Source organism: Pelodiscus sinensis, chromosome 19, assembly GCF_052426305.1.
Source record: "Pelodiscus sinensis isolate ZL-2025 chromosome 19, ASM5242630v1, whole genome shotgun sequence".
In the NCBI taxonomy this organism is placed as follows: Eukaryota; Metazoa; Chordata; order Testudines; family Trionychidae; genus Pelodiscus; species Pelodiscus sinensis.
The window spans coordinates 23,128,382-23,140,961 of record NC_143070.1 but is presented as its reverse complement, the minus strand read 5'-3'; positions in this window follow the sequence as shown (position 1 = coordinate 23,140,961).

The following is a 12,580-nucleotide window of genomic DNA, read 5'->3' as shown; positions in this document are numbered from 1 at the left end:
TTCATTCAGCTGACTGCCATGGCCAGTCGTCCCCAAACGGAGACAGGTTAAGTGGTTTTCAGGGCGCAGTAGGGTGGGACTGGGGCCTTGGATGTGCAGGGCCAGCCTGCTGGGAGGGGGCTCTGGCTTCCTCCTTTCCTCCCTCTCTCAGCTACTTTCTTCAGTGGGGGCTGGCCAGCTGCCTTCCCAGTAGCAGGCACCGTGGGTGAAAGTAGGGCTGGAGAAAACAAGCCCCGGCCCTAACCCTGCCCCTTGCTGCCTAGGCCCAGCCCCACAGGAGCCAAGCCTCCATGCATCACCACGGGGAGGTGGGGCTGTGCCACAGGGAGGCAGGAGGGTGCATAGTAGGTGTTCTGGCGGGCAGAGAACGGGCTTACAGGGAACCGTGCATAGGACACTGCCTTATACCCAACTATAGAACAGTCCTTTCCCGCTGTGGCGTGGAAGTCTGGTCCTTTTACTGGGGTGTCGTGGAGAATAGCAGGCTCCTATTCAGGCCATTGCCATTATGATCTGTCACCTCATTCGTAGTAGGCCGAGTGTTCTGAAAGACCGGGGTAAGTATTAGTACAGAGGGTCCCGCAGAGCTATGCACAGAAGTAAAACAGAAACTTGGAGAAGTGACACCATAAACGAGGCCTTTCCATATAATTTTATGTTGTGAATCGTCCCTCCAGCCATACAATAGGTTGCCCTTCATGCTGGTTGTCAACCCCTAGTAAGTTTCCCTTTCCCGTAGGTGAGATAGACAGATTTATTTCCTGATAACCTATTGAATGGATGGTAGCCAATTTATCCAAAGGGGGCATCTACACTCCAGGGCTGAACTCAAAATCACGATGCAATTTGAGCTACATCAATTGCATAGCCTCTTTCGAAATAGCTTGTATCAAAATAGGGAGTGTCTACATTGCACTTACTTCGATATAGAGCCCTCTTCCTCTGACTTCCCTTCCTCCACATACAATGAGGGTTACAGGAGTCGGGGTAAGAAATCCTCCAGCTTGACAGGATTTCAACACTATTTTGAAATAATGGCCTGCTGCGTAGACGCGAACAAAGTGATTTTGGAATTGCGCTAGTCATTTCAAAATAGCATTGCAGTGTAGACATATACTCGGTTGTTGATGTTTAGCTGTGTGTTGGCTTGTAAATGTTGCACAGCCAAAACACAGCAGTATTTTGTATTTTGCAAGGGCTTTTACACATGAGCCACATTCAAATTAAATGTCAGTCTAACCTGCTCCATTAGAACATCTTTCTCAAGACCGGGGCTGCCAAGATGCTCTTCAAAAACCAGTGTGCGCCCCCCACCCCCGGCTTCATTTCTTTTGTCCACAAAATGATGTTTTTTGCCCCCTGCCCCACTGGTGTCCTGTTCCCCTGTCCTGTCCTCCTAGAATCATAGCCTCACAGAGCTGGAAGAGAGGCCTCACCAGAGCTGACTAAAGGGGAATAATCACTTCTCTGGATCGCCTGGCAATGCTCCGCCTATTGTACCTTAATATGCCGTTAGCCCTCTTGGCTACAAGGGCGCCCTGTTGACTCAGCTCCAGCTTCTCATCCACTGGAATCCCCAGGGCCTTTTCTGCAGAACTGCTACTTAACCAGTCGCTCCCCTGCCTGTAGCAATGCTTGGGATTCTTCCGTCCCAAGGGCAGGACTCTGCACTTGTTCTTGTTGAACATCAGCAGATTTCTTGTGAACCAATCCTCTAATCTCTCCAGGTCACTCTGGGCCCAATCCCTGCCCCTCTGCGTATCTACCTCCCCCCCCCCCCCAGCTCAGTGTCAGCCACAAACCCATCCCCATCCCAGCTCATTAGTGAAGATGTTGAAGCAGCCCCAGGACCAGTGGTCCCTCATTGTTTGTCCATGTGCAGAATGATGCAGTGTGCACCGACCCCCGTGTGACCAGTAGCACAGGACACCTAGGTACAGGTTGGGCCTCCTTGCTCTGGCACCCTTGGGACCTGTCTGGTTCCAGCTGAGGGATTTTTCTGGCCCAGGGGAGGTAATTTCCAGCCCTTCTGCTTCCAGCTCCTCCCTCCGCCCCCTGGGCTCCCACCTCCAGCCGTCCAGCTGACCATGTGCCAGCTCTGGAGCTGCTTCCCCCCGCAGCCCAACTGAGCCATGCACCAGCTCCCAAGCACCCCGTGCTGCGCTTCCCAGCTTTTCCCCTGCACCATGCAGCCCAGCTGTGCACACCCCCTTCCCTTGGCATAGCACCAAGACACTCTCCTCCTGGAAGATCCTTGGTTCTGCCAGATCACAAATGTTTTGGATCAGAAAGTTCCAGATGGCATGTCGGGGAGCCTCCAACCTTGCACCCCCATCCACAGCCAAATGTGACACTCAGCCAGCCAGTAGAGTAGAAAGTTTTATTGCTTCTCAGAGATACAACATGGCATGACCTGTGCTAACACGTATCCTAAGAGCAGAATGCCTTATTCCTCAACGGGGGAGCTCATAGGCCCTGAACCCCCCTTTCCTTGGTCTTCCCTGTCTATACCAGGAGGCAAAATCAGGGTAAGTCCACAAACAAAAGAGCCCTGTGACCTGCATGGGTCTTGAACCCATGACTTTGGCATTATTAGCACTATGCTCTAACCAATTGAGCTAGCTGGCCTACAGACCTATAGCTCACAGGTTACAAGTGGCCCTTTCAAGAAAGGTGCCTCAGCCAGCTGCAGAGCCATCTCTGCAGCTGCCAAGGGCTCTTCTCTGATAGGTCCACTAGTGACTCACTGTGACGTGGGCTGGCTAGTCCAGCTGGTTTGAGGTTTGGTTAAGGTGGCTGGTGGTCGACATGGCGCACTGAGACCCAGGGCAAAGAGGCAGCAGGAATCTCTTGCTGCCAGCACCTTACCTCCCAGCTTCTTCCCTGTCAGCAGCAGCCGCAGCCCCTTCCGGCCACTGGATCGGCGCGGGAAGGGAGGCAGGAATGGGGCCATTCCACTCACAGCGCACTACATCATATCCTGCACATGCAGGCTGCCTGCACACAGTATCCCAGCCTCACGTGCACGGCGAGGGCTTCATGTGTGGTGGCAGCTCACATTTTCCTAGGTCCTCCCGGGACACAGGAGAGGCCTCCCCTGGCCACCCATGGAACTGCTGGTTCAGGAAAAGGCTGATTGGGGAGGAGTGTTGGGAAGAAGGAAACCACAAGCCTGGAGCAGGTGCAGAGGCTGCTGTGACTGGCACTGCAGGGCTCTGACTGCAATAGCTGGTCCCAGGCAAGGCACCACTGAGAAGTCTCAGCCCCAACCCTGCCTCTTCCCATCTCAGCCTAACCTGTCTCCCACATGCTCCTGAAAGCCAGCACACAGGCCACCCAGCCCTGCACCAGGGGGCAGGCCCTGGAACTGCCTTGTGGGCACCCAGAGGAACCTCAATAAGAGAAGACCCTGTGTTTCTGGCTGGCTTCAAACCAGGGACCCTTTGCATGTTAGGCAAATGTGATAACCCCTACACCACAGAAACACACTTAGCAGAGGTTTCTGCTGCTGCACTTAAACTTGGGCAAATATTCAGTTGCTAAGCCTTTGGCCAACAGAGATTGCTGCAGGGCAAAGGAATTCTCTGTTGTCAGTTTTGTGGCCTCAGGAAGGGACCAAACTGAAGGAGGCCGGGCCACAACCTGGGGACTCCAACCTAAACCCTGAGAGGTTGCAGTGCCTGGCACTGGCAGGCAGGGCTCTGACTGAAATTGCTGGGACAGGCGAGCCAGCACCAAGTACCCTTGTGATTCCCTGGGGGTGTCAGTGCCCAGAGACCCTGCAAGTGCAACCTCTGCAGCTCCTGCAACCATGGAAAGTGACTCTCATCCCCCCTCCCTTGGGATGGGCAATGGCAACAGGTGGAGGAGCTGGGAGAGAAGTCCCAGAGAGCGGCCCCAAGGCTAAGCTGGCCAAGCAGTTGCTGGGTATGGGGGAGGTGAGGGAGGCAGCCCCCAGTGGTGCCTGGCCAACGTGTCTGCTATTCCTGACATCCCTCGCTACGTAGCTGGAGTTAGCCATGTCCCCACAGCAGGAAGCCGAAGGGGGCAAAGAGCAGAAGTGCTGGAAGCTGATGGGGGTGGCCTCTGGTTTGATTTAGTGAGTCTTAGTTGGACTTGCTAAATCAAACGCTGTAAGATCAATTGTGGCCATTAATCCCCAGCTGGACGTGGTCCTTGTTCTTCTGCAGGACACGGCCAAAGGAGAGTAAGGACGAGCCAATGGGCATCCAGATCAGATCACACCCTTGTTGAATGGATGGAAACAGAAACCAGACACACACAGAGCCGGTTTGAATTGGTTCCAGCTGAGGGAGGGTTTGTCTGGTTTATGTGCATTGGCACTAGAGCACGTGAGGGGTTTGTGGTCATTTGAAGAATCCCTGTTCAATAGAAATCCAAAGTGTGACACGCCTGGAGATGTAAATGTTTCATTTCAATCGATGAGCTTTTTAAGGGGGCACTTGTTACACCCCTCAGAGAAACCATGTGTTTGCATCCAGTGTTGGGAATGGAGCAGGGAACGAGGCTTTTGTGTAACACACATCTCAGGTGGGAGGGACCCTCACTGACCCCCAGAGTGTGACTGGTCCTAACAAGGGATTTGCCCTGAAAGCAGCAGAGCTGGGGCAGGACAGGGAGTCCTGGGAGATGAAGCAGCTGGAGGGAGCCAGGAGAGCAGAGACCAGCCTGAGAGCTGAGAGTCAGAGGTGCCCACTCCACTTTCCCACCACAGGTCCCATGGTGTAAGGGGCAGCACTCAGGACTCTGAATCCTGCAATCTGAGTTAAAATCTCAGTGGGACCTGCTGAGGCTCAGCTGGTTCTTACAAGCTCCAGGTGCTTGGGCTTCCATGCACTGATGTTCAACAAAGAGAGTTTTGTTCCTCTTGCTGGGTGTCTGAGGCCCCCTGAAGCTCCATCTCCAGACTGAGCAGGTGGGTGGGAAGGGCCTGATGCCATCACAGCTGCAGGGCAGGTCACTCACCTGGCCCCTGAGCTCAGCCTATGCTGGAGGCAGCCAGACAGTGTGAGGGAGGATTGGGGGAAGAGTCCTGGGTCCTGGCTCCCAGCTACGCACCTTGGCACAAAGATCAACAGCCCCTGCACAAAGTGCATTGTGGGAATAAGAGTTAGGGAAGCAGGAAAGGGGCCGGCCCCTCAGCACCAGGGCACAGGCAGGAGAAGACGGGAGTGAATTCTGCTACCTCTGCCATGGCCTGGCCCAGGAGGGCTGGGGTCTAGCAGCTTTACACCCCAGCTTTGTGGGAGGCCAAGTAGGAAGGGGCCACTGGAGGCTCATAGCCCCCTGGCCTGCTGTGTCTGTGGAAAGAGGAGAGAGGACACACACTTGTCACTGGGGAACAGGGCGCATGGATCCCACTCATTCCTGCAGAAAATGAAACAGGCTGAGCATTGTGCAGAGAACAGGCCAGAGCCCTTCTCCTGTCCCTGGAGAGATAGAAATGGGGCCATTCCTTGTGGGGAAAGAAGAGGGTGTGTTGGGAGTGGGGTTTGAGCTCGAACCTCTCCACAGACCAGAACCCCCCATTAGGGGCAAGAAAGAGCCTCAAGTCAGGGAATGGAGAACACTTGGCTTCTGTTACCCTGAGATGGGATAGTAGGAATTTTTTTGTACACAGGCTGGATAGCTCAGTTGGTAGAGCATGAGACTCTTGATCTCAGAGTCATGGGTTCAAGCCCCATGCTGTGTGATGCCCTTCTTTAACTCACATTCTCAGTCTGCAAGCAATTCACTTTCAGCTTTCACCAGGGTTTTAGAAAGAAAAAGTCTAGTCCTGGGCTCTAGCTTCAGTAAAACCTGAGACACAACCAACTGCAGTTTCCATCTTCTGAGGAGAAGGGAAGAGGATTTTCTAGCCACATCAGCCCAGGGAGGAGAAAAAATAACCCTCTGCCCGCTGATTGTCCCCTGTCAGCTTCTGTAGCTTCACCTCCTTCCACAGCAGCTCCAGCTTTGAGCTACAAATCTCAAGGGGCTGATGAGGAAATGAGGAGCTGGCAGCTCGGGTTAGTGGCTTCCCTGAGAACAAGAGGTGGAGTGTTCACAAGGTGCATTCCCCTCCCCTGCAGAGCAGGGTGTTGGAAAGAGCCAGGAACAGAACAGTCAGACAAGTTCGACCCCCCCCTCCCCCCGCCCCACCTGCCCCACCATGTGTATTTCTGTGGTGTAGTGGTTATCATGGTTGTGTAACATGCAAAAGGTCTCTAGTTTAAAGCCAGGCAGAAACACAGCATCTTCTCTTATTGCAGCTCCCCTTGGTGGCCAGGTAAGTGCAGCTCCTGCTGCCTGGGATGAGCCAAATCCCATGTGACAGAGGGGAGTGACATCAGCTGAGAACACCCCTTGGTGCCAGCCTGGGGAAACCAGATGGGTTAGGCTGGAGGCTTGAGGCTTGGCCTCCCCTGCCCTTGGAGGCTGGCGTATGGGGCTGGCTCCTCCTCCTGCCTCCCTTGTGTGACTGGCCCAAGGAGGAAATGAAGCAGGAATGGGGCAGAGGAGGGAAGCCAAGCTGAGGGGGGCAGGGTGTGAGCTCAGCACCTCTGTGGGATTCAGTGGGGTGAGCAGAGCCCCTCCCCTCTGTTCTGCCAAAGCCTTTGGGGTGGGGCCGACTGTGGGGAGGCAGAGTCCTGTGCCTGTCCCAGGGAATCCCAGGGATGCTCCTTGCAGCCCAGGAGAAGAAGTCGGAAGGAAAACAAGTAAAACAGGTCCCCGTGGGCATGAACTGGGGCACGAGTTCGGCCCAGTTGAGTGAGGGGTGGGTGGTTGAGTGAGGTCCCAGTTGAGTGAGGTCCCAGGGTGACAAAGGCAGTGCTCAGGACTCTGAATCCTGCAATCTGAGGCCCCTTTCCTGCCTCCCTTCCCGGGCTGACCCAGTGGCCGAAAGGGGTTGTGGCTGTGGCTGCTGCTGACAGGGAAGAAGCGATAGGGAAGAAGCTGGGAGGCAAGGTGCTGGCAGCAAGAGATTCTGGCTGCCTTTTTACCCTGGGTCTCAGTGCGCCATGCCGGCCACCAGCCACCTTGACCAAACCTCAAAGCATCTGGACTAGCCAGCCCACATGACAGTGAGTCGCTAGTGGCCCCATCGGAGAAGAGCCCTTGGCAGCTGCAGAAACATCTATGCATCCACCTGAGGCTGACTAGCTCAGTTGGTTAGAGTGTGGTGCTAATAAGGCCAAGGTCATGGGTTCAAGCCCCATGCTGGTCACAGTGGTGTTTGGTTTGGTGACTTCCCTTCCTTTAGCTGCCTGCTATGGACAGGGAAGCAGAAACAAGCAAAAATGTGAGCTTTGCAGGAAGCAGGGCAGCGATCTGGTAGGAGGCTCCAGCCTGCACAGACCCAGTGTCTAAAAGGGCCTCTACATTGGCAGGATGCTTTTCTGGAAAAGCGTCCGTGGCCAATGTAGACGTGCTTTTCCGCAAAAAAGCCCCGATAGTCATTTTCGCAATCGGGGTTTTTTTGCGGAAAAGAAATCTGGGCTGTCTACAATGGCCCTTTTCCAGAACAATTTTCCGGAAAAGGACTTTTACCTGAACGGGAGCAGCATAGTTTTTCTGGAAAAGCACTGATGATTTTACAGTAGATCGTCAGTGCTTTTCCAGAAATTCAAGGGGCCACTGTAGACAGCTGGCAAGTTATTCTGGAAAAGTGGCTGATTTTCCGGAATAAGTGGCCAGTGTAGACACAGCCCATGTGCCCAGTACCAGTGCCACCCATGCACCACACCCCCAGCGCTGGCACCACCCCTTTGCCATGCACCCAGGGCCAGCACCACACCTATACACCATGTGTCCAGGGCCAGCTCAGCACTTGCTCTATACACCTGGGGGCAGGGCCAGTCTCAGTCACTCAGCAGGCACACATAAATGGCCCAGCAGGTGCCAGGGCACCCACAGGCACTACTAGTATAGATAGACCCACACAAGGGCTCAGCTACAGGAGCAAAGATTTCCACCAAGGACTGGGATTGAGCCAGAGACTCTTAACTCTTCTCACTAATGCACTCCTCCCTAAACTACTTCAGCAGCTACAGTGAGTACATTGATGGCACTGGTTCTGCATCAGGGATGCTTTACTCCACAGCAGCGCACAAGAGAGATGCTGTTGCTGGTGGCCCTGCAGGGCAAGATGAGCTTTGCCTGCCCCTCACAGCCTGACTCGCTACTTAGCCCCATTTCCTGCCCCCCTTCCTGGGCTGACCCAGTGGCTGAAAGGGGCTGTGGCAGCCGACAGCGGGAAGAAGATGGGGGGGTGAGACCCTGATGCCAAGAGGGCCCACCCGCCTCTTTCCTGCTTGGGCCTGGATCTCAGCACGGGGCAGGTGGAGGCACCCTAAGAGATGAAGTAGCAGAAGGGAAACGAGGAGCAGAGTGCCAGCCGACCCGGGTGAGTAACAAAGGCTGCATGTGCCCTGACTTCTCTACCCTTCCACATCCTCACCCCTGCCCTGAGCCCCCCCCCCCCCCACTCTCACACAATCCCCAAATCCCTGCCCTGAGCCTCCCACACTCCACATTTTAATTTCTTACAGGTACTGTCCTATTACAACCCCATTGTATACAATGTCCATTGGTATTTCCTGGGGCTCTGTGTAGGGGATTGGGCTTGGCATCTTCTCCGCAGGAAATGCCTCTTCTTTTGAAAGCAGCTCCCAGGAGTTCATGGAACTTCTTCTTCTCAGCTTGGGAAAGGGACAAGCAAGGGGCGATGGGACAGGGGTTTATGTGATGATGACGGGTGCAGAAATTATTTTTTCTCCTACTAAAGAACCAGGGTGACAGAATGAAACTGATAAGTAATCAAGTTAAAAATAGACCCAAAGGAAGCATTTTTGCACCGAGTGGAACTCCTTGCCAGAGGATGTTGCAAAAGTGAAATCTACAAGAAGCCCCAAAACAAAACTGGATAATTTAATGCAGGAAAAGTCAATCAATGGCATTTAACCAGGATGGACAGGGCAGGTGTCCCTAGCTAGTGTATTCCAGAAGCTGGGAATGGGAGATGGGAAGGATCACTTAATAACTGTCTGTCCTGAGGATTGAAATTGGCTGCTGTCCTGAGACAGGATCCTGGGCTAGTTGGGCAACTGGCATGGCCCAGTCTGGCTGCTTTGATGTTCTGTTTGGCTGTTCTTGTCCTTCTGGACAAGGGACAATGGTCCCCCCATCCTGAAGTGGACAGAAAATGGCTGGCAAAAGACTAGTGTAGGTGAGCAAAGAAGCCTACTTCATGTGTCCCTGGTGGTCTAGTGGTTAGGATCCAGCACTCTCACTGCTGTGGCCTGGGTTCGATTCCCAGGAAGGTGGCCTCAATTTTCACATAACAACTGCCTAGCCATTTTTCTCACTATCACATGTTACAGCAACTGTGACCCAAGAGATTACTTCAGGATCCTTCCTCCCTCTCCCTAACGGCTAAGACAGCACTTGCCATTTTCAGAAGGGGCAGAGCTGGGTGACTCTAACTGCCCCTTTCCTCTCCCATGTTGGCAGCCCTGCAGGAAGCTCTGTGGCACACACAGCACTAGCCCAGCGCAGTGTCAGGTCGGTACAAGATCCATTGGTTCACTTTGATTGCTGAAGGAGACAACACAGACCTGGCTCCAGCCCCCACTCAGTAACCTGGGGAAATGACCCACCAGGCCTGGGACCCTCAGAGAGGCAACGATTCCCCACTGGACAGGGCAGAGCCTCCCTCTGACACAGTCATGGAGCCTTCTCCCCCTGGTCCTGCCTCCCTCCTACACTCAGCTCTCACTGCTCGGTGCTGCCAAGGAGGGGCTTCACTGCTCATCAGTGTTCCTGTTCCAGGAGCAGGGTGAGTTTTGTCTTGTGCACCAATATTGAGTTTGTGGGCGCTTGTTTGGGGGTGAGCCCCCGCGGCGTCTGCCAGTTACTAACAAATATCTTAGCTACAAGTTATGGGAGAACGACACTAATCCAAGGGATAATTAACACCTGGCTGCAGCTAGTATCAGTCTCCCCCAAGGCCACTAGGGAACAGATGAGGGACAAGGCCTGAAGCAGATCCAAGAGGCTGGCTAAGTCCAGTGTGAGAAGCACATGGATAAAAAAACCAAAAGCAAGTGAGAGAACAGCATAAAGACATCAGGATCAGGACCAGAGTAGCACATGTACAACCAGGAATTCAAGAAAAGCCAGGACAGGATGATAAAGTGGTATAAAAGGGAGCCATGTGGGGTATTGAATGGGAGCTCATTGTTTGCTGATCTTATGTATGCTATTTATGTGAGTGTATAATGTCTGTGTGTGTAGGTAGGAATCTGTAATCTGTGTGGAAGCTGAATATTTCCCTGAATGTGGTTAAGCATTGCTATGGACAGGCTGATTAGCCAGGCCCTGTTGGACAATGGCACTTGATGGGCCGAGGACACACCCAAAGAATTGGGGCTGTCACCTGAGAGCAGCTAGCAGGAAACACAGAGATTGGCCTCTGACCAGGTGACCTGCTGCATACAAGAAGAGGCCAGGAAGGAGGTATAAAGAGGCCATGTGGTCGATGCCATTTTGTTCTCAGCTCAGCACTTCATCCCAGAGGCAGCATTGCAGGGATCGAAGAGCCCGGAAAACCTGTGAACCCATCCTGATGATAGGATGTGCAACAAGAACTTTTAAACCAGCAGCTGTAACATCTCTGCTAGAGCCTGCATCGAGGACTGGGAGATTCGGTGCATGTAATGTACTATCCTTTAACAACCTTACTCTCATGCTTTTCTTTATTGTAATAATAAACCTTTAGATATAGATTCTAAAGGATTGGCCCAGCGTGATTTGTGGGTAAGGTCCAGAGGGTAAATTGACCAAGGATCTGTGGCTGGTTTCTTGGAACCGGACAGAACTTGTTCAGGGTAGGTGGGATTGGGTGCTAGGACTCCCCCACCTGTGTATAGGCCCGGGGCCATCTGAGGCACGGATATTGCTGGGGTGTCGGAGGGGTTTTGCTCGGGAGGCTTCAGGCAGGGTGCTGAAGCGCTCTGTGGGACTGGTTTGTGGCCTGTTTGGAGAGGTCACCAGTCTGGGGGATGTAAGGAGCCCCAAAGTTGAGCAATTCGCCCTGAGCGGACGCCCTCAGCTGTGCCCAGACACGGCCCAGTCTGTCACACCACCCATGCACTCTCCTTCCACCTGCATCCCTGCCCCATCCCTGCACTGCTAGTGAGTCCACCACACTGGCCCCTGCCCCGCAGAGCTGATACCCAGCAACCACCGTGCCCAGTGCCCCCTCTGCCAGAGATCTCCACCAGATATCCCCTGTGCCCTCCCCCCCGCCATGTGTGTGATACACCACCTGCTCCTGCAGACAGTGCAGCCAGGTGCTAATTTCCCACCACTGGACACAAAGGCATGATCGCTATAGGTGTGTAGCTCAGTGGTAGAGTGTTTCACTGCAGCTCCAGTGGTCCTTGCTTCAACTCCAAATGCCCCCTTTAAAAACTGATTATCTTAAATGGAACAATTGCATCTCCAGGGGTGGCACAGTTTGGATTCTGTTGTACAGGGATTCTTAAAATGAGTACAGACCCATAGTGCTTTGATGTGCCAATGCCCATAAACCAGACAAACCCACCACTCAGCTGAAACCAGTCCAAACCTGTGTGTCTGGTTTCTATTCCCATCAGTTCAGTGAGGGTGTGATCTGGATGCCCATTGGCAAGTCCCTGGTCTCCATGGGCTGTGCCATGCAGAAGAACAGGAACCATGTCCAGCTGGGGAGGAATGGCCAGGCAGAGCATCCAGTAGCCACTTCACTGTTTGCCGTTCTCGAACTTAGCCCAAGAGCCGAGAAGCTGCTCTCTCCCACCCAGAAACCTCTGGCCTCATCTCTCCCCAGCTTCTTCCTGACCCCTCAGTCGAGTCCTTTCTCGGGGGGAGCTTCTAGGAACTGGCATTCCTGGCTGCAGGGTGGGTCTGGGTCCCCACAACCTTCAGATCCATGTGAGACATGATCCCAGGCAGGGGTGGCCCGTGAGCCTGGGCAAGCTAGGCAGATGCCTAGGGCACCGCTGGCCCGGGCACCCATGATGATGTCAAGGTCATTGATGACCGTGCAGGCAGGGGTGTCGCAGCCAGCTCCCCAACTAGGGCGCCAGCTGCTGCAGCCGGCCTCGGTCCACTCCTGATCCAGGGGAACCATCTCCTGGAGCTTCTCCCTGTCCCATAGAGCTCAGGGCAGGGGATACAGGACTGGTGTCTGTGCGGTGCCAACGTGTGTAACACAAGGCAACGTTTCTCCTTCCTCTGCCGGAGAGGGAGCCAGGTCGTTCCCATGAGGCCACATGCAGAAGGGGCAGGGTCCAGAGAGGTGAAGCCGTCAATTGGAGCAAGCAAGGAGAATAGCGTGTCAACTAGCTGAGAGCCTCAGGCACAAGCAGAACTTTGACTCCTGCAAGCTGAGTTCAAATCTCAGTGAGACCTTCTGGTGAGGTGTTGGTTTGTGCAAATCCTTCAGAATTGATCTTCATTCCCCACTTGTTCAAGTCCACTTTGTGCGTCTTGACTTTTTCAATCTAAGGACTTTGAAGAAGCACTTGGTAGACCT